Raw genomic sequence first — 20,264 nt, 5'->3', positions numbered from 1 at the left:
CTACTCTCTCGCCTCTATTTCCTATTTCACTTGCGTTCTCTTTTGCCTTTTTCTCTCCCCTCTCTATCCCGCTCTCTCACTCTTTCTCGCTCTCTCTCCCTCTCTCTCCCCCCTTTCTCTCTCCCTCTCGCTCTCTCCCCCTCCCTCTCTCTCCCCTTCACCCGCTCACTCTCCCCCTCTTTCTCTCATCTCTCCCCCTCTTTCTTCTCCTACTCTCTCGCCTCTATTTCCTATTTCACTTGCGTTCTCTTTTGCCTTTTTCTCTATCCCGCTCTCTCACTCTTTCTCGCTCTCTCTCCCTCTCTCCCCCCTTGTTCTCTCCCTCTCGCTCTCTCCCCCTCCCTCTCTCTCCCCTTCACCCGCTCACTCTCCCCCTTTCTCCTTCCTTCCCTCTCTCTCCCCCCCTCTTTCTCCCCTCTCTCTTCCCTCTCCCCCCTTTTTCTCTCCTCTCCCCAATTTCCTATTTGTCTAGCCCTCTCTTTCTCTCCCCTCTTTATCCCGCTCTCTCCCCCTCGCTCTCTCTCACCCTCTCCCCTCTCTTGCCTTCTCCTCTCTCGCACTCCTCTCTTCCTCTCTCCTGCTCTCCCCCTCTCTTTCTCTCCCCCTCGCCTACGCTCTCTCCCCTTTTTCTCTCTCCTCTCTCCCCCTCTCCCCCTTTCTCTCTCTGTCCTTCTCACCCTCTCTCCTCACGCTTTTCTTTCCCCCCCCTCCCTCCCTTCCCCCCCTCCCTCTCTCTCTCTATCCCGCTCTCACGAGCGTTCTCCCCCTCGATCGCTCTCGCTTTCTCTCACATCACTCTCTCCCTCCCTCCTCTCTCGCCCCTCTCTCTCGCTCAAACCGCTCTCTCCCCCTCCCCCTTTTCTATTTCTCACCCTCTGTCTCGTCTCCCCTCCTTGCGCGCCCCTCTCTCTCGCCCCTCTCTCTCGCCCCTTTCTTTCTTTCCTTTCTCTCTCCTCTCCCCTCTCTTTCTCTCTCCATCCCTCTCTCTCTCTCGATTTCTCTCCCCTTCTCGCTCTCCCTCTCTCTTTCCCCCCCTCTTTCTTTCCATCTCCACCCTCTCTCTTTCCTCTCCCCAATATCCTATTTCACTAGCCCTCTTTCTCTCCCCTCTCTATCCCGCTCTCCCCCTCGCCCTCTCCCCTCTCTCGTGCTCCTCTATTTCTATCGATCTCTCTCCCCCTCTCGATCTCTCTCACCCTCTTGATCTCTCTCTCTCCCCCCTCTCTCCTGCTCTCCCCCTCACTCTCTCCCTCTTGCTCTCTTTCCCCTCTCTCTTTCTCTCTCCCCCTCTCACTTTCTCTCCCACCTCGCCTATTCTCTCTCCCCTTTCTCTGTCCCTCTTCTCCCCTCTCTTTTTCTCCCCTCTCTCATTTCTCCCCCTCTTTCTTCCCCTCCTCTCCTCTATTTCCTATTTCACTTGCCTTCTCTCTTGCCTTCTCTCCCCTCTATCCCTCTCTCTCTCTCTCGTCTCTCTCTCCTTTCTCTCTCCTCCCCCTTTCTCTCCTCTTTCTCTCCCCCTCTCTCTTGCTCCCTCTTTCTCTCCCTCCCCCTCTCCCTCGCCCCCTCTCCCTCAATTCTCTCCCCTTCTCCCGCTCGCTCTCCCCCTTGCTCTCTTTCCCCTCTTTCTCTCCCCTTCTCCCCCCTCACCTACTCTCTCCCCTCTTTCTCTGTCCCTCTTCCACCCTCTCTCTGTCCCTCTCCCCCTCTCTTGCTTTTCTCTCTCCTCTCGCCCTCTCTCCTCTAGCTTTTCTCTCCCCTTCTCCCCCCCTCTCTCCCCCCTTGCTCTCATTCACCTCTTTCTCTCCCCCTCTCTTTCTTTCCACCCTCTTTCTCTCCCCCTCTTTCTCCCTCTCGCTCGGTCTCACTTTCTCTCACATCACTCTCACCCACTCCCTCCCCCTTGCCTCTCTCGCACGCGCTCGCTCTCTCTAGCTCTCTTGCCCCTCTTTCTCGCCCCTCTCTTTCACTCTTTCCCTCACCCCCCTCTCTCCCCTCCCCCTCTTTTCTTCACCCCCTCTCCTCTCCTCCTCTTTTTCTCCCCCCGTCGCTCTCTCCTTTCCCCCTTTTTTTCTCCCCCCGTCGCTCTCTCCTTTCCCCCCTCTTTTTCTCACTTCCTCTCCTCTCCCCTTCTTGCTCTCCTGTCTCTCTCGCCCCCCCTCTTTCTCTCCCCCTCTCTGTCTCGCCCCCTCTCTCTCTCTCACCCCATCTTTCTCTCCCTCGCCCCCTCTCTCCCTCCACTCTCTCTCTTTCTCTCTCGCTCACAGCTGCCCCAATTGAGATTTCCCATGATGGAAATGCATTACTCAATTCCCTTGTTGGCTGAAAGACAAACAAAAATTGGGACATAAAGCTGTGATCCTTCCAAACATGAAAGTAGAACCGCAGTTTAAAAAATACTTGAGTTGGATCTGTGATTTCATGCTCAATAAGCATGGCAATTTAGCGCACCACATCAAATGTTAAAGCTTGTACAGCAGAAGGCTGAGCCTGTCCAGTGACTTCTGGTAATACAATATTCATTCTCTCGTAGCTTGTAGATTAATCTTCTTTCCTGCTGAACATGGTGACAAGGTAAATAATGATCCAGCAGAAATATTGACTGCTGAATCTCACATAAGAGTGGACAAGGAGACCCACCGGAAATTTAGTTTAGAAAGTAGTTTTGTTTCCTGTCTCATTGTATCATGCAGGTGTTTTCACTTTTTACCTTTTAATGAAGTGTGTGTTAAAGGATTTTAATATAATTAAGTCTGTCAGAGAAAATGTGGTTCTGGCTACGGTCAAGAGAATTACATCAACCATGTCACAATTCCTTATGATGGATATAGACTCTGGCCATTTAACCTCACTCCCTCTCGCTCAATCTTATGTTCAATCAAAATAAATTATTCAACAAACGAAACAGACTATCAAGAGGATATCCAAGCTTTCTCTTGGCCTAGTCATGATTGCACTATATAAAAATCGCCCTGCCATTTCCTGGTTGCTAAAATTCTAATATTTCACCTAATTTCAGTTTGAGATAAAACAAGCAAGTATAGTGTAGACAATCATTGTAGCATTTAAACTGCTGTGAAAAATATTTTCCATAAATATTGTATTTTCAGCTGTTTGAAGCTGCTGTACAAAGCCTAAAATAAAAGATGCAAAAAATAAACTTAAGCACGGGAAGCATAGAAATAGTGCACATTGAACAGATCTACCACTTCTTAGACCTACTTTCAATGTGAATGACTGATCTATAACTAAAATGTATATGTGAATTTGGATGGTTCTACCCAAACAGTTACATATTGCAGCTTTAATGTTGTATCCCTTGCCCTTGACTTTGCAGGTCAGTACCTTATTAATTATGCTCAGTGATGTATTTTTGCTACACTATGCAAATGAGGACACTGATTTTGATTACATTGACTTTTTGTCAATATTGCTGTCTATCAGTGACTCGATGCCTCTTCAATCATTAATAGAAGCAAATTCTTATGTACTCCAAGTGGTTTGTCAATCAGCAAATTGGTAATGCAGCCTCTGAGATTGACCTTTGAGGTTAGCCAATGGAATTACATTTCAGGACCCCCAGGAGAGATGTCTGAATGCAGCTCCTCAAAGTGACAGGCCAAAGACGAGGGTAGCGGGCTGAGTCAAACAAACACATTTAACTGAATAGTTATGGGTCTCCGCTTTCAGAGTGAAATGCAAGGCGGAGTTGCAGAGTGTAGATAGCTGTGCACTTCCTAAGCAAAACTCTCCTTTGAGAGGGGATTTCGTATGCCAAGCGTTTTAACGGTTAAAGGGTGCTCGCTCTGTGCCAACGTCAGGAGAGCGATAAATCAACACCCACCATGTTCTTTTTCGTTTTAACCTCCCTCCCCTGGCGTGAAATGGCTCTGGCAGCAATCTGGGTGCGCTGATGAGGAATTACAGCTCCCGTCCCTCCCTTAGTCAATTTAGATGCTGATGTAAAGATTTAAAGTGGGAGCAAAGATGAATGCTTTGACAAACTGGTGACTATTTTCACCTTTCGTCTTCCTGTATCCACGCTGATAAGCTGAGACGACAGAGAGGTTGCCAAGGCCTGCTTTCACTACTGTAAGCATGTTACATTTTATGGTGGAGGAAAATGTAAGTGTTAGAATAAATAAGTACTGCTATGAATGACAGCCTACTGTAAGTTTTCAGTGTTATGACAATGTGGTAGGGTTGTGAACGTTAAAATGAAATTGGGATAATTAATGTTAAGAAAAAATTCCCCCCACAAAATGAAAATCACATTGCAGTCATCACAAATCATATTATTTGCCGTATTATAGACCAACTAGACTATAGCCTATAAAGGCCTGGGCAAAGTTATGTCATTTAAATTAAACCAGAGATGAGAAGGTGAACTTTAGGCTATTGAATTTGCAAGACAAGATATTGCGAGATACAGATTACCAAGACCGATCCACACGTTTTTTTTCTGTGTGCTGGCTCGCCTGCTCTTTCTGTTCGCTAATGATGCGGGTGTCTTCTTCGTCTTCTTCTTCCCACCATCGACTGGAGGGTGGACCTCAGTTCATCGTTCAATCACCCACGTGGGTGTATGCTCCTAAAAACCAATGAGGAGATATGAGAGGCAGGATTTGCAGCCCGTCAAGTGTCAAAAATAGAACCAAGTTCTACTATAGCACCTAGGTACACAGACGCGCGAGCAGGTTGGATGAAATGATTGAATAACATGTATGTGTATTTAATATGTAACTAAAGTGGTGTTGTCAGCATGTAAAGCTCTAACTGCTAGGCTACCTGCTGCCCCTAGCCTCCTAGCTGTTTCATTGATGATGGGCCCTGCTTTACTGGTTGAGACATCGCAAGCTGAGACATTTTTAGATACTCCATTCCATTGCGAAATACAGCTTTGATTACCAATAGATATGCCAAGTGCACGGTTCTGATTCTGTCTGCCTGGTGGCCGACTTCCCTACACTGTGCCCCTCCCCTCTCTCTGTCCCCCAATTGATCGCAATGGAACGTGAGTATTTGTGTTCTACGAAGTATGGCAACTAATCATTTTCCTCCGTTCCAAAAATACTGAATCTTAGGAGTCGATTTCTAGCAGAATCGGAATCTTGACACTCAGGAATTGGAGTCGACACCGGCAGTCGACGTGCAAGGAGTCGAAGAATACATTATTTAGCAGTCTACTCTCTACCACTATGTCGTCATCGTTAGCAGTTGAAAAATGGCAGAGAAAAGCAAGCGACAGCATCAAAGTCCTGTATGGCTTTACTTTGAGAAGGTATTGAAATGCAAACTTTGTGATGTGGAATTCCGGTATAGTATGTGGAACAGGTGTAATGTGGAACAGGTGTAATGCTTAACAATCTGAGAGGGACCCACCTTGGGACCCAAAGCATTGATGGCAGCAGCACAGTCGCAAAAATGGCTGTTGAATGGGAAGGCATTGGGCATACTGGAATTTACACCAGCCAAGCCCTGTAGCACAATATAGAGCTGTGCCAATGTCTGACTCACATTGTCATAAGCGTGTGTGTGTGCGCGTACATTACTGCAGTTAAACGGGACTGTGGGAGGGAGCGCACCCACCTTGTAAACCCCCCCCCCCAGACTCTGGAGATTTATTGTCACATACATAGAATTCCCTAAGCTGTTTTTTTTAGGCCTCCTCCTACTGTTCCTCAGCTAACTGATCATGATTTTGACTGATGAATATTGGCCATGAGATATGTTGGGAGTTAGCACACAGGAAACAGCAGAAGAGCTGAGGGGAAATAAATGCATCTTCTCTGAGGAGACTCGGTGATCTGAAATATCCGTCTGGCCCTAAACCATGGCGGCATGATAAGCATCAGTACATTAGGAGTAGCTTGATCGAAGCCTCCGAGTCGGACGAGGCATCAGTGGGGAGTTTAATTAATGTAAAAGGTGAGGACGACCCCGGCCTGATCCACTACTGACAGTCTGAGTTGGATGCTCCTTCTAGCAGTCGCCGAATACAATCAACCGAGCAGGTTGACGTTTGTTGTCATGAGTCTTGTCCTGGAGGCAGAACGGAGCGATTTCCCCTTAGATAGTCCAACTGCGAAGTAAAAATTGTCTATTGAAAAAATGATGACAAAAATGTGCTTTTCGGTCTTAATTTAAGGTTTAGGGTTAGTCATTAGGGTTAGCAGTATGGTTAGGTTTAAAATCAAAATGTAACATGTTATGACTTTGTGGCTGTGCCAAATAGTGACCACTGCAGAGCTGCCTCCAGAACAAGATTCATGAGGAAAAAACGCTAACCTGTATCAACCGGATATACTCTTTCTTTTCCGCTGTTCCTTGATGTCACTTTGATAAATGCATGGTACAGACAGCCATCTGTCTAGTTGTCTCCTGGTCCATTTCCTCTGAAAAGTGTCACACCTGATGTTACATGTACTTATTTTTTAATTGGTATAGATTCCCTCTAGTACTGGTGCTGAGTAAGTGCCCTACCTTGTGTCTGATATGTAGATAAAGTGTGATTACCACAGAGATAAAACAATAGTGACTTATCTCTACAATGATTACTGTTTTGTCATCATATCAATATTGTGTAACAACTCTAATTACATAATATGTCTCAAAATGCCATATTTTCATCCAATTCAGTTGAATTTGAACACATTTATGTAAGTGTTTGGACCTCAAATATTTGTTTGCTTCTCCACACACACTCATAATTGCCATTTCAACCAGAAGGAGCCGGTCAGGGTTGTTATAAATTGTGGCATTGTTTTGACAGGCCTGAAGAACTTGAGATTCAGAAACTACACTTATGAAAGGGCTTAAGGAATAGCATAAATCCTGGAGCGCTTTCCATTCCGTGTTTTATCTGCCCTCCAAAGATTAGAATTATGAGCGTCAGCTTGTGTACAGTACACGCTCCCTCAACAAAATCTCCATATTCTACTCATAAATAATTTATCATCTCTACTGGTGTTTATTTTTCAGTCTATGATGCTAATTATGCGGGATCCAATTAATTAGTCCGCATGGGCACACTGAGGGAACCTTTAGTTTTTATTGAGTTAGGCTATTTGGCCATAAATGCTTTGTCTACTTGACTGCGATAACTTAACAGTGAAGCTCAGCCAACTACGCCAACACATGGTAGGCAATTTGTTCCAATAGATATTTTTTTGGCCGCGTGTTTAGGGACTTAAGAGACAGGAAGTGAATTAACATTTCAATATGCACTGACGTTTCATGCAACATGCTGTGTTCATACATCCCAGTTGAATGATTCCATTTGTTTATTTTCTATATCTGACTCTCTCTCATTCCTTCTCTTTCTCCCCCTCTAACCTCGGGGAATGAAATTATGATATGATGGAGGAAGGATTTAATGCTGCCAAAAAGTTTTCATAAAGTTAGAATGGCTGACAATGTTCCAGCCGTTTTCATTCAAGCATGATTACTCCTGGGCTACAACACCCCAGGACTTGTTCACGTTCAACCATCGCCTAGGCTTCACCTTGACAGACCTTTTAGATAAGTCTTCTCTCACCCTAAACCGGAGGAACAAAATAGACGTGTGTTTACAGCGTAGAGAGTACTCCACTGTGATATACAGAGCTGACTAATGTCAACCAAATAGTGAGGAAAGGGGATGCTCAAAATGGATGTTAATGACTTAATGAAAACAGGCGTAGGTGAAATACTTCATCTCGGCAACCCAGAACCAGATTTAGCGTGAGGCCTCAAGCCAGCTGGAACGGACAAAATATAAGAAAACAATCTATGCCTTCAATGACCAGTCAAGTAGATTGCACATCTATAGCTATGAGTGATATAGCCTACCGTACTACTCACTGTAGTGTGTGTATATACCGAAACTCAGAGCAAACTCAGAGTTGTTTTTCCTTTTCAACCTGGGATTTTAAAGTTCTCTTCAATATCAAATTCACATGTATTTTACACTATTATAAAACATTTGTTAAGGTTACAACAAGAGAGCAAGTCTGCCATATCATTTTTCCTAGATTAGTATATCTGAAAACCAATGTGTGCAGCATGATGCTTCTGCATTTCAAATCAAATCAAATTTTATTTGTCACGTACACATGGTTAGCAGATGTTAATGCGAGGGTAGCGAAATGCTTGTGCTTCTAGTTCCGACAATGCAGTAATAACCAACAAGTAATCTAACTAACAATTCCAAAACTACTGTCTTGTACACAGTGTAAGGGGATAAAGAATATGTACATAAGGATATATGAATGAGTGATGGTACAGAGCAGCATAGGCAAGATACAGTAGATGGTATCGAGTACAGTATATACATATGAGATGAGTATGTAAACAAAGTGGCATAGTTAAAGTGGCTAGTGATACATGTATTATATAAGGATACAGTCGAGGAGAGCACAATCATTTTAGGGAGGTTACTTGGTGTTCTATGATAATAATGAATGATTGACTGTCATAAATAAACCCAGTCTAGGTATATCATGCATCTGGTCCATTCTGGTGTACTGCATCTCTGATCCCTTTTTCTCTTTTGGTCTTGTGAAAAAGCCATCACCATGTAGCTAAGACCATCAGTTGGAATAAGTCTGTCAGACCCTCCATCAGTTTTTGATTCCCTCCATTCGTTTCTTGTGTAATAGAGCTCGATTCGGGGCATGTAGAAGATGCCTTGTTGCCCCCTGCTGAACCCCCCCCTCCCCTTTTCAGCCGCCAATACCCTGGGAAATATGTTTTTATCCTGGCGGACAGATGGGCAATTCGGATGATTTGAAGGCCGCTTGTGGAAGACTGACAGTAATGGGTAAATAAAAGATTGTCCGGCGAGTTGAAGAGCACTAAAGCTCATGTAAGTGTTGGCATCATAAAAAAAGATTGAAAAGCAGTAGGCTTAGTCAGAACGTTATTCTTTCCGTTTTTAAAAGCAGTGCTCTTTGTTGCCCATGAATTAATAAGCAAGGAAGGCCGGTCAAAGGGTTATAGGCCGAGTAGAGATTGCTAGTTCAAGTCCGTGTTCCCCTCTCTCCACTTGTCTTTCCTCTCTTCAGGCAGGAGAGTTGTGCAGGTCAGCAGAGTGCCGCTGAGGTTCCTTAGACAGACTTCAACTTTCATGTCATAGTTCATGATGTAGCTGGATTGCTGTTTGTATGGACATAAAATACAACTACAGCAGCTTGCTTTCTAAAGTGTGTGACAGCACAAACCCATCAAAAGGAAGTACAGGATGTTGAATCTCTGTCACCCCAGTTCCTGTAACAAGATGGTTCTCAAGGTGATTCTCGACCGTGGTGCGTATTTTGTTGTTCTCCCATGACACTGTTCAAAGTTGTAAAACTCGGACCATGCTCCAGTTAAGTGTGAATGTGAACACGGTGGGGTGGAATGATGACATACATAAAGACAACTTCTCCCCCACTTAGATGATTACTGGGGCCCTGAGTGTGAAATGGTGTGAAATGGAAATGTTTTTTGCTTATCCCAACTCCCTGAGACACCCTTGAAGAGAGGGATCACGGCCAGGGATCAGCTATTATTGACAGCGACCCTGTAGCAATTAGGGTTAGGTGCCTTGCTCAAGGGTGACGGATTTTTCATCTTGTGAGCTCGGGGATTCAAACTAGTAACCTTTTGTGATTAGTAATCTTTTGGTTAAAGGCCCAGCACTCTATACCCTAGGTTACTTTTCTCCCTCACTCCTTCTCTCCCTCCTCACCTCCCTCTTTCCTCCTCTCTCTTCCCTCCCTCTTACTAACTACTCTTACATCTCTCACAGGTCCGGTCACCAATGCCCTCATCATCCCTGCCCCTGCCAACATGTTCCTTCCTGACAGTCGCCCCGGGCATCCCCCTGCCCCGCTTCAGCCGGCACCTCAACCCTCTAGTGCAGGCTGAGGGCACTGAGACTGGAGGAGTGTGCCTGTGTCTGTCCCCCCCCCCCCCCCCCCACAGGTTAGTCACAGCCCCGTAGGTACCCATGTACACAACCCAGGTTAGTCACAGCCCTGTAGGTACCCATGTACACAACCCAGGTTAGTCACAGCCCCGTAGGTACCCATGTACACAACCCAGGTTAGTCACAGCCCCGTAGGTACCCATGTACACAACCCAGGTTAGTCACAGCCCCGTAGATACCCATGTACACCACCCAGGTTAGTCACAGCCCTGTAGGTACCCATGTACACCACCCAGGTTAGTCACAGCCCTGTAGGTACCCATGTACACCACCCAGGTTAGTCACAGCCCCGTAGGTACCCATGTACACAACCCAGGTTAGTCACAGCCCTGTAGGTACCCATGTACACAACCCAGGTTAGTCACAGCCCTGTAGGTACCCATGGTCACCACCCAGATTAGTCACAGCCCTGTAGGTACCCATGGTCACCACCCAGGTTAGTCACAGCCCCGTAGGTACCCATGGTCACCACCCAGATTAGTCACAGCCCCGTAGGTACCCATGTACAACACCCAAGGCTCGTCCTTGACTCAGGTTTGCTAAGTAGCATCATGATAGGCTTTTGCTCTGTTAACAACTAAGATGGCATTGAAAGGTACAGTAATGAGAAGGTAAGGTATCTAATCTGTTGTTGGTTGGTTGTTATTAACAAGCAGCTGTCCCATCACTGATATCACAGGATGATGATAAGCAGTTTATTTACATACCTGGTGTCAATCAATTCATGCCTTAAGGGGATTAGAATTGTAAGTATATGTATAGGAAGAATCTGTATATGCTTACTGTAGGTAACTTTCCTTCTCCCCGTAACCACCCACCTAAATGAACGGCTGCAGTATGGTGACGAGACAGCTGTTTGTGCCGCACGTAATCCTAGCAGTGTCAAAATCAATTACACAGGGCTAAATGAAATGGTAATGGAGCGGTCTCTGAGTTACCTACCACCTGCTCACTCAGTTTCTACCCTTCGCGTACCACTGTGCTGGCATAGTTTTTTTCCCTCCTATCGCTCTCCCCTTCCCTCGCTTTCTCTCTCTGAGGTCGCTTATTTCCATAATGGCTAATCTCGGAGCTGCTGGGAATTTAACTGTCGTTGTCGAGAAATGAGCTTTTCCCCTGTGCTCCAAAAGCCAAAGAAACACAGAGAATGATTAGAAAACATATATTAATACTAATAGGAATTCCAAAAAACAATAATTCCGTCGTACCCCCGGGGCATGGCCAACATCACAAAAATACTCTTTCTGATCAGGCGCTGTGCTGTGTGCAAATGACTCAGAGAAGGATAACTTTTTAGTTGTCTTTGTTATTTTCTTTCTTCTGGAATATGCATGCATAGGTCTGTGTGAGTGCCGAATGTGCTGCTACACTGCAGAGAGTGGAGAAGTCATTCCACTGGCACACACTGTGTTTGGCGGCGGTGGCTTGCCCTCAGATGAACCAGGGCCGGTTTGGCCCAGGGAAGAGAGAAAGAAAGCCCATTAGCGAGTTGGCTGTCTGGGGTGAAGGGTCAGGGGGAGGCAGGGGAGATGGAGAGCCCTAGGGGCTGGTGTGGTTCCCTTGGGCTCCACTGGTAGGGTTGGGGTATCTCCATGTAAGGCTAATTGGACAGTTCCTCTGGGGTAGGGGCACTTGGTTCAAGGGAATATTAAGCAAATGGATAGATAACCCTTCCTATCGCTATTTGCGTATTCTTTCTCTCATTGAGGAGAAGCTGAGGGAAGGTGTCGGGGGGTGGCAGTGTTTTGTCAGCGAGCATGGGATTGACCTGCGAGTCCTCACACATTGACTGACTTCAGTCTCATTCTGTGCACACAGTGTTGAGTATCGGGGATAGGTTTCCCCCCCCCCAAACGGTTAGTTTTGAAACAGAAAAGCCAAAAACAACATACTTGTCTTGTTAGACAATATAAACAAAAAGTTAAGTATTTTTGCCGACTGCTAGACAGAAGCTGAAAAGTAACAATGGGCAGGATATCAGTGATAATTAGAAACATTTGAGCTACTTTGGCCTGCATTCAGCATCGACGTTCCAGATATTCTTTCAAAATTTAACAAGCCAGGTTATAATCTACGAGTTTGATGCCGGGTGAGACTGTGTCCCAGTTCAAAATTGAGGTCTACCATGTGAAGCAGAGGGGTGTCGTGTCTTTGGCTATGCCGGATTAAGTGATATGACATGCTATTCTATAAAATAATTTCTCCGTAATTAAGATTACCTGATTGAGCTAATCATGTAAATGTAATTAACTAGAGAGTCGGCCACCACAAAATAATATTTATAGAGCTGTTATCCCCCGAATAAACTCTTAAAGACCTAGTAATATTTTACATCAATAGCAGTCAATATTAATCGTCATCTTAATTCAGTCTCATCTGAAAGTTATAAATTCTTGGTTATCTGCACGAACCCTGGCTAACAAGTTGAACCAGCAATACAAAATTGGGTTTAATTATTTATTTACTAAATACCTAACTAATCACACACAATTACACATACACATAATTAAATCATAACTTGATTACAAATTACGTTATAAAGGGAAAGCTGTGCTATCGTAAATACAGTATCTTATGCATTCTAAATTACCGCCCATTTGGAAAAGGAAAATGCAATAAATATTTATTCTGAGCTGCGCTTCAATAGGTTGGTGGTAGATGGAAGACCGTGTTGCCCAACCGAGTCCTTTGTCCCTTGAAGAATGTCTCTGCTGGTAAATTTAATACGTTGTAGTAACATCATTGTGTGGTAGACGGGTTACTCTGTCTGTTCCTTCCTAACCCTCGTTTGCAGCGGCTGTTGCTAACTCAACGGCTAGGAGGTATCACTTCTGTAGTGAATAAGAGTTCAAAGTTCATACCATTGGCAACCAAAGCTCACGCTGATGTTGGCTTCGTTCTGTAGTTACTATCTGAACCATTCTGACATCGGACCGTCGTCCTCGGAACAGGAGGTTACATTGTCGTCAAGGGCTTATATAGGAAGGGAGAGGGGGGCGTGTTTGAAAAGTTGTATAGCCCATGTCCCTTCACAGGGGCGGGCCACTGATTGAGCAGAGCCCTATCTTATGAAAACCCAAATCTCACATTTTAGAAGCTAAAATCACATTTCATCCCATCACGAATAATTTCATATTCAAACATTTAAATTGAACAACAATTCCATGTGAATCCGATAACTCTGATGTGTAGACATTCCACTGTAGAGTTTGTCATCTTATCATTGATGAGAATGTCTCAGATGACAACCGAACTGACATCATATTCATTAAGTACCACCGCATATGTTCCATTGGTCGGATTACCAGAATATAGTTCATTTCCCCCCACCTTCTGACGTTCCCAGAATCTCTATGTTAACCAAGGGTTTTGCAAATGTAACATCAGTAGGGTAGAGAGAGGAAAACGGGGGAAAGAGGTATTTATGACTGTCATAAACCTACCCCCAGGTCAACGTCATGACAGGGGTATACTACAAAACAAGATCAAGAAGTTAGCCAGCTAACTTGTCTAAATATTCTAAAATCACTTATTTTTTTGAAAGATGAGCTTGAAATGGGTATGGTTGAATTGACCCAACAGCAAAAAAACACATCTAGGTGGATCTTTCATAATGAACCAGAAAATGGACAGTTATTTCTGTATATATTTATCAAAGTTAGCTGGCTAACTCCTTGATCCTGCTTTGTAGTATACCCCTCAGGTCCCTGTGGACAAACAGAGGCTGATCTACAGGGGTAGGCAGCTTGAAGATGGCAAGACACTGGAACACTGACATCAAAAAAGGTAACACTATCTACCTTAAACTCTGCTCTGTGTTAGAGGTGGCTGAAGACAACTGAGCATCATCGACTTGAGACATTAAACTCATAAAGTATGAAAAGCAGTCAATATACAGTACCAGTCAAAAGTTTGGAGACACCTATTCATTCAAGGGTTTTTCTTTATTTTTACTATTTTCTAAATTGTAGAACATCACAACTATGAAATAACACATATGCAATTATGCAGTAACCAAAAAGTGTTAAACAAATCAAAATATATTTTATATTTGAGATTCTTCAAAGTAGCCACCCTTTGCCTTGATGATAGCTTTCCACACTTTGCATTCTCTCAACCAGCTTCATGAGGTAGTCACTTGGAATGAAAGTCCATATTATGGCAAGAACAACTCAAATAAGCAAAGAGAAATGACAGTCCATCATTACTTTAAGACATGAAGGACAGTCAATCTGGAAAATTTCAAGAACGTTGAAAGTTTCTTCAAGTGCAGTTGCAAAAACCATCAAGCGCAATGATGAAACTGGCTCTCATGAGGACCGCCACAGGAAAGGAAGACCCAGAGTTACCTCTGCTGCAGAGGATAAGTTCATTAGATTTACCAGCCTCAGAAATTGCAGCCCAAATAAATGCTTCACAGAGTTCAAGTAACAGACATATCTCATCATCAACTGTTCAGAGGAGACCGTGTGATTCAGGCCTTCATGGTCGTATTGCTGCAAAGAACCCACTACTAAAGGTCACCAATAAGAAGAGTCTTGCTTTGGCCAAGATACACGAGCAATGGACAATCTTTCCTTTGGTCTGTTGAGTCCATATTTTAGATTTTTGGTTCCTACCGCCATGTCTTTTTGAAATGCAGCGTAGGTGAACGGATGATCTCTGCAAGTGTGGTTCCCACAGTGAAGCATGGAGGAAGAGGTGTGATGGTGTGGGGGTGCTATGCTGGTGGCAGTGTCTGGGATTTATTTAGAATTCAAGGCACACTTAACTAGCATGGCTACCACAGCATTCTGCAGCGATACGCCATCCCATCTGGTTTGCACTTAGTCCCACTATCATTTGTTTTTCAACACGACAATGACCCAACACACCTCCAGGCTGTGTAAGTGCTATTTGACCAATAAGGAGAGTGATGGAGTGCTCCATCAAATGACCTGGCCTCCACAATCTCCCGACCACAACCCAATTGAGATGGTTTGGCATGAATTGGACCGCAGAGTGAAGGAAAAGCAGCCAACAAGTGCACAGCATATGTGGGAACTCCTTCAAGACGGATTGAAAATCATTCCAGGTGAAGCTGGTTGAGAGAATGCCAAGAATGTGCAAAGCTTTCATCAAGGCAAAGGGTGGTTACTTTGAAGAATTTAAGAAAATGTTGTTTAACATAGTTTTGATGTCTTCACTATTATTCTATAGTGTAGAAAATAATAAAATAAAGAAAACCCATGAATGAGTAGGTGTGTCCAAACTTTTGACTGGTACTGTTCGTCAATAATAGTGAAGACATCAAAACGATGAAATAACACATATGAGTAAGTGTCCAAACGTTTGCCTGTTACTGTAAATTGGACCAAGGGCAGTTTTTCAGTATCACTAAATGTTTTATATTAAATGTTCGTTTTTAAAAGCATGGCCTATTTGAAATGTCAATTAATTACATAACCTTTATGAAACGCCTAAACATTGCAAAAAAAAATTATGGCCACAATTTAAAATACTGGATTAATAAAAGGGTTCAATCTAAAGCAGCCTGGAATTACAAATGTTAAAAATAATAGAGAAAAACCTAACATTCACTCAGTTGAGCAGTGCATATGAAGAAACGAAAGGCAATATAAATGGTATTTCATGTTTGAAAATCTCGCATTATTTATCCAGATTCTGTATAAATGAGTTCAGTTCAAGACTGAGACTGTTTCTGTTATTCATTTTATATGGCTAATTTGCTTTGACGCTTAAATTATACAAGTTATACATTTGAATCGATCAAGAATGGTTAACATCCTGTGTGTTTTCCATTGTTCCAACCAAAATTCATCCTGTCGCAAGGGAGCAATACTTCTGAACTCAATGAAAGTGTTAGGAGTGTGGTGTACACTGAGTATACAAAACATTAAGAACACCTGCTATTTCCATGGCATAGACTGACCAGGTGAGAGCTATGATCCCTTATTGATGTCACTTGTTCAATCCACTTTAATCAGTGTAGATGAAGGGGAGGAGACAGGTTAAAGAATGATTTTTAAGCATTGAGACAATTGTGTTTGTGCCATTGAGGGTGAAGGGGCAAGATTAAATATTTGTGCCTTTGAACGGGGTATGTTAATAGCTGCCAGGTGCACCAGTTTGTGTCAAGAATTGCAACACTGCTGCGTTATTCACACTCAACAGTTTCCCATGTGTATAAAGAATGGTCCACCACCCAAGGACATCTAGCCAACTTGACACAACTGTGGGAAGCATTGTGGTCAGCATGGGCCAGCATCCCTTTGGAATGCTTTCAACACCTTGTAGAGTCCAGACAACTCAATATTAGTAAGGTGTTCCTAATGTTTGGGATACTCCCGAGGGACTCTCGAGTTTGGGCCTGGGCGTTCTAAGGTACTGCATCTCAGTGCTAGAGGCGTTGTCCGAGTTTGCTAATTGGCCCAGCGTTTCCCGGGTTTGGCCTGTGTAGGCCGTCATTGTAAATAAGAATGTGTTCTTCAATGACTTGCTTAGTCAAAAAAGGTTAAATAAAATAAAAAAACTCTGTATGTCAACTGCAGTCCTGCACCAAAGTTAATTTGTCTGATTTGCTGCCGTGGAATTCAGCCCTGCCCTTGTAACATGGTCCAGCTCTTATGGCACGTCATGTGTTCTAGGACTTATACAGGACAGGTTCTTCTAAATTTCATAAAGGACTTTAGATAATAGCAGCTGGAGGACAGGGTATGTACGGTGCCTTGCGAAAGTATTCGGCCCCCTTGAACTTTGCGACCTTTTGCCACATTTCAGGCTTCAAACATAAAGATATAAAACTGTATTTTTTTGTGAAGAATCAACAACAAGTGGGACACAATCATGAAGTGGAACGACATTTATTGGATATTTCAAACTTTTTTAACAAATCAAAAACTGAAAAATTGGGCGTGCAAAATTATTCAGCCCCTTTACTTTCAGTGCAGCAAACTCTCTCCAGAAGTTCAGTGAGGATCTCTGAATGATCCAATGTTGACCTAAATGACTAATGATGATAAATACAATCCACCTGTGTGTAATCAAGTCTCCGTATAAATGCACCTGCACTGTGATAGTCTCAGAGGTCCGTTAAAAGCATCTTCCCTGTCCCTGCTGAAGAAAAGCAGGCCCAAACCATGATGCTGCCACCACCATGTTTGACAGTGGGGATGGTGTGTTCAGGGTGATGAGCTGTGTTGCTTTTACGCCGTGTTGCTTTTACGCCAAACATAACGTTTTGTATAGTTGCCAAAAAGTTCAATTTTGGTTTCATCTGACCAGAGCACCTTCTTCCACATGTTTGGTGTGTCTCCCAGGTGGCTTGTGGCAAACTTTAAACAACACTTTTTATGGATATCTTTAAGAAATGGATTTCTTCATGCCACTCTTCCATAAAGGCCAGATTTGTGCAATATACGACTGATTGTTGTCCTATGGACAGAGTCTCCCACCTCAGCTGTAGATCTCTGCAGTTCATCCAGAGTGATCATGGGCCTCTTGGCTGCATCTCTGATCAGTCTTCTCCTTGTATGAGCTGAAAGTTTAGAGGGACGGCCAGGTCTTGGTAGATTTGCAGTGGTCTGATACTCCTTCCATTTCAATATTATCGCTTGCACAGTGCTCCTTGGGATGTTTAAAGCTTGGGAAATCTTTTTGTATCCAAATCCGGCTTTAAACTTCTTCACAACAGTATCTCGGACCTGCCTGGTGTGTTCCTTGTTCTTCATGATGCTCTCTGCGCTTTTAACCTTTCTGATCTCCCCATCCCGGATCCGGGATCGTGAATACAGACTCAAGCTCATTACCATAACGCAACGTTAACTATTCATGAAAATCGCAAATGAAATGAAATAAATATGCTAGCTCTCAAGCTTAGCCTTTTGTTAACAACACTGTCATCTCAGATTTTCAAAATATGCTTCTCAACCATTGCAAAACAAGCATTTGTGTAACAGTATTGAAGGCTAACGTAGCATTTAGCATTAGCATTCAGCTGGCAACATTTACACAAAAAAACAGAAAAGCATTCAAATAAAATCATTTACCTTTGAAGAACTTCAGATGTTTTCAATGAGGAGACTCTCAGATAGCAAATGTTCAGTTTTTCCTGAAAGATTATTTGTTTAGGACAAATCGCTCCGTTTTCTGCGTCACGTTTAGCTATGAAAAAACCCCTGTATCCAGGATTGTGTAAATCTATCAGCAAGCTCATTAGCATAACACAACGTTAACTATTTATGAAAATCGCAAATGAAATGAAATAAATATGCCGTCTCTCAAGCTTAGCCTTTTGTAAACAACACTGTCATCTCAGATTTTCAAAATATGCTTCTCAACCATAGGAAAACAATCATTTGTGTAAAAGTAGCTAGCTAGCGTTAGCATTTAGCGTTAGCATTAGCGTTAGCATCCAGCACGCAACATTAACAAAAACATAAAAGCCTTCAAATAAAATCATTTACCTTTGAAGAACTTCTGATGTTTTCAATGAGGATACTCTCAGTTAGATAGCAGATGCTCAGTTTTTCCAAAAAGATTCCTTTTGTATTAGAAATAGCTCCGTTTTATACATCACATTTGGCTACCAAAAAAAATCTGAAAATTCAGTCCTCAAAACGCGAACTTTTTTCCAAATTAACTCCATAATATCGACTGAAAACATGGCAAACGTTGTTTAGAATCAATCATCAAGGTGTTTTTCACATATCTCTTCATTGATACATCGTTCTTGGACACATGCTTTCTCCCCTGAATCAAATGGTAAAGTAGAAGCAGCTGGCAATTGCGCACCGAATTCGACGCAGGACACCAGGCGGACACTTGGAAAATGTAGTCTCTTATGGTCAATCTTCCAATGATATGCCTACAAATACGTCACAATGCTGCTAAGACCTTGGGCGAACGACAGAAAGTGTAAGCTCATTCCTTGCGCAATCACAGCCATATAAGGAGACAATGGAAAACAGAGCTTCAGAAATTCTGCTAATTCCTGGTTGATGCATCATCTTGGTTTCGCCTGTAGAATGAGTTCTGGGGCACTTACAGACAAAATCTTTGCAGATTCTGAAACTTCAGAGTGTTTTCTTTCCAAAACTGTCAAGAATATGCATAGTCAAGCATCTTTTCGTGACAAAATATCGCGCTTAAAACGGGAACGTTTTTTATCCAAAAATGAAAACAGGTTAACGGACCTCTGAGACTATCACAGTGCAGGTGCATTTATACGGAGACTTGATTACACACAGGTGGATTGTATTTATCATCATTAGTCATTTAGGTCAACATTGGATCATTCAGAGATCCTCACTGAACTTCTGGAGAGAGTTTGCTGCACTGAAAGTAAAGGGGCTGAATAATTTTGCACGCCCAATTTTTCAGTTTTTGATTTGTTAAAAAAGTTTGAAATATCCAATAAATGTCGTTCCACTTCATGATTGTGTCCCACTTGTTGTTGATTCTTCACAAAAAAAATACAGTTTTATATCTTTATGTTTGGAGCCTGAAATGTGGCAAAAGGTCGCAAAGTTCAAGGGGGCCGAATACTTTCGCAAGGCACACTGTATGTCTGGTCTAAATTCATGCAACATCACTGTTTGGGTTATTGGAGTTCATTAGAAGGTAATTTGGCCTGTGTAACACCCCCAGCACTTTTTTTAGACTAATGCAGAGAATATTCGGTGACTAGCTTTCAGTTTGTGTTACTCTTTTAAAATAACCTGATTATTTTCAATTATAGTTTTTAATTGTTGTATTCTGGCCTGTTTTTCCCCCCATTCTCCCACCTTGATTTTTACGAACCTGTGTTTTTTATGGTAAATAGATAGCTACCTCAGAAGACCTCCCCTGGAGATTGCCTGCACTCCCTCTAATTTTGTCTTAGGATTTAGGACCCTCCCTAAAACACTTAATCGAGCAGGCCTTTCTAATCGACCTGGCCTGGGTATCCTGGAAGGATATTGACCTCATTCCGTCAGTAGAGGATGCATGGTTATTCTTTAAAAGTGCTTTCCTCACCATCTTAAATAAGCATGCCCCATTCAAAAAATGTAGAACCAGGAACAGATATAGCCCTTGATTCACTCCAGACCTGACTGCCCTTGACCAGCACAAAAACATCCTGTGGCGTACTGCATTAGCATCGAATAGCCCCCGCGATATGCAACTTTTCAGGGAAGTTAGGAACAGGCAGTTAGGAAAGCAAAGGCTAGCTTTTTCAAAAATAAATTTGCATCCTGTAGCACAAACTCCAAAATGTTCTGGGACACTGTGAAATCCATTTAGAATAAGAGCACCTCCTCCCAGCTGCCCACAGCAC

General features: G+C 43.2%; 1 protein-coding gene and 1 pseudogene across 2 annotated transcripts in view; both read left to right on the top strand.

Annotated features, from left to right (window-relative positions):
- The window catches only part of LOC110491485 (uncharacterized), a 446,987-nt gene that overhangs the window by 184,300 nt on the left and 242,423 nt on the right, over window positions 1-20,264 (top strand). The window lies entirely within an intron of this gene.
- LOC118941184 (WD repeat-containing protein 18-like) overlaps window positions 1-20,264 on the top strand; it is a 39,291-nt pseudogene that overhangs the window by 9,872 nt on the left and 9,155 nt on the right. The window contains exon 2 of the transcript XR_016484749.1: window positions 9,767-13,732. The product of XR_016484749.1 is annotated as a WD repeat-containing protein 18-like (transcript). The remainder of the gene's footprint in view (window positions 1-9,766; window positions 13,733-20,264) is intronic.

The sequence above is a fragment of the Oncorhynchus mykiss genome, chromosome 1, assembly GCF_057628025.1.
Source record: "Oncorhynchus mykiss isolate SJ-2025 chromosome 1, ASM5762802v1, whole genome shotgun sequence".
Classification (NCBI taxonomy): domain Eukaryota; kingdom Metazoa; phylum Chordata; class Actinopteri; order Salmoniformes; family Salmonidae; genus Oncorhynchus; species Oncorhynchus mykiss.
Note: the sequence above shows the minus strand (reverse complement) of the source record. Positions and strands in the feature narration are given on the sequence as shown.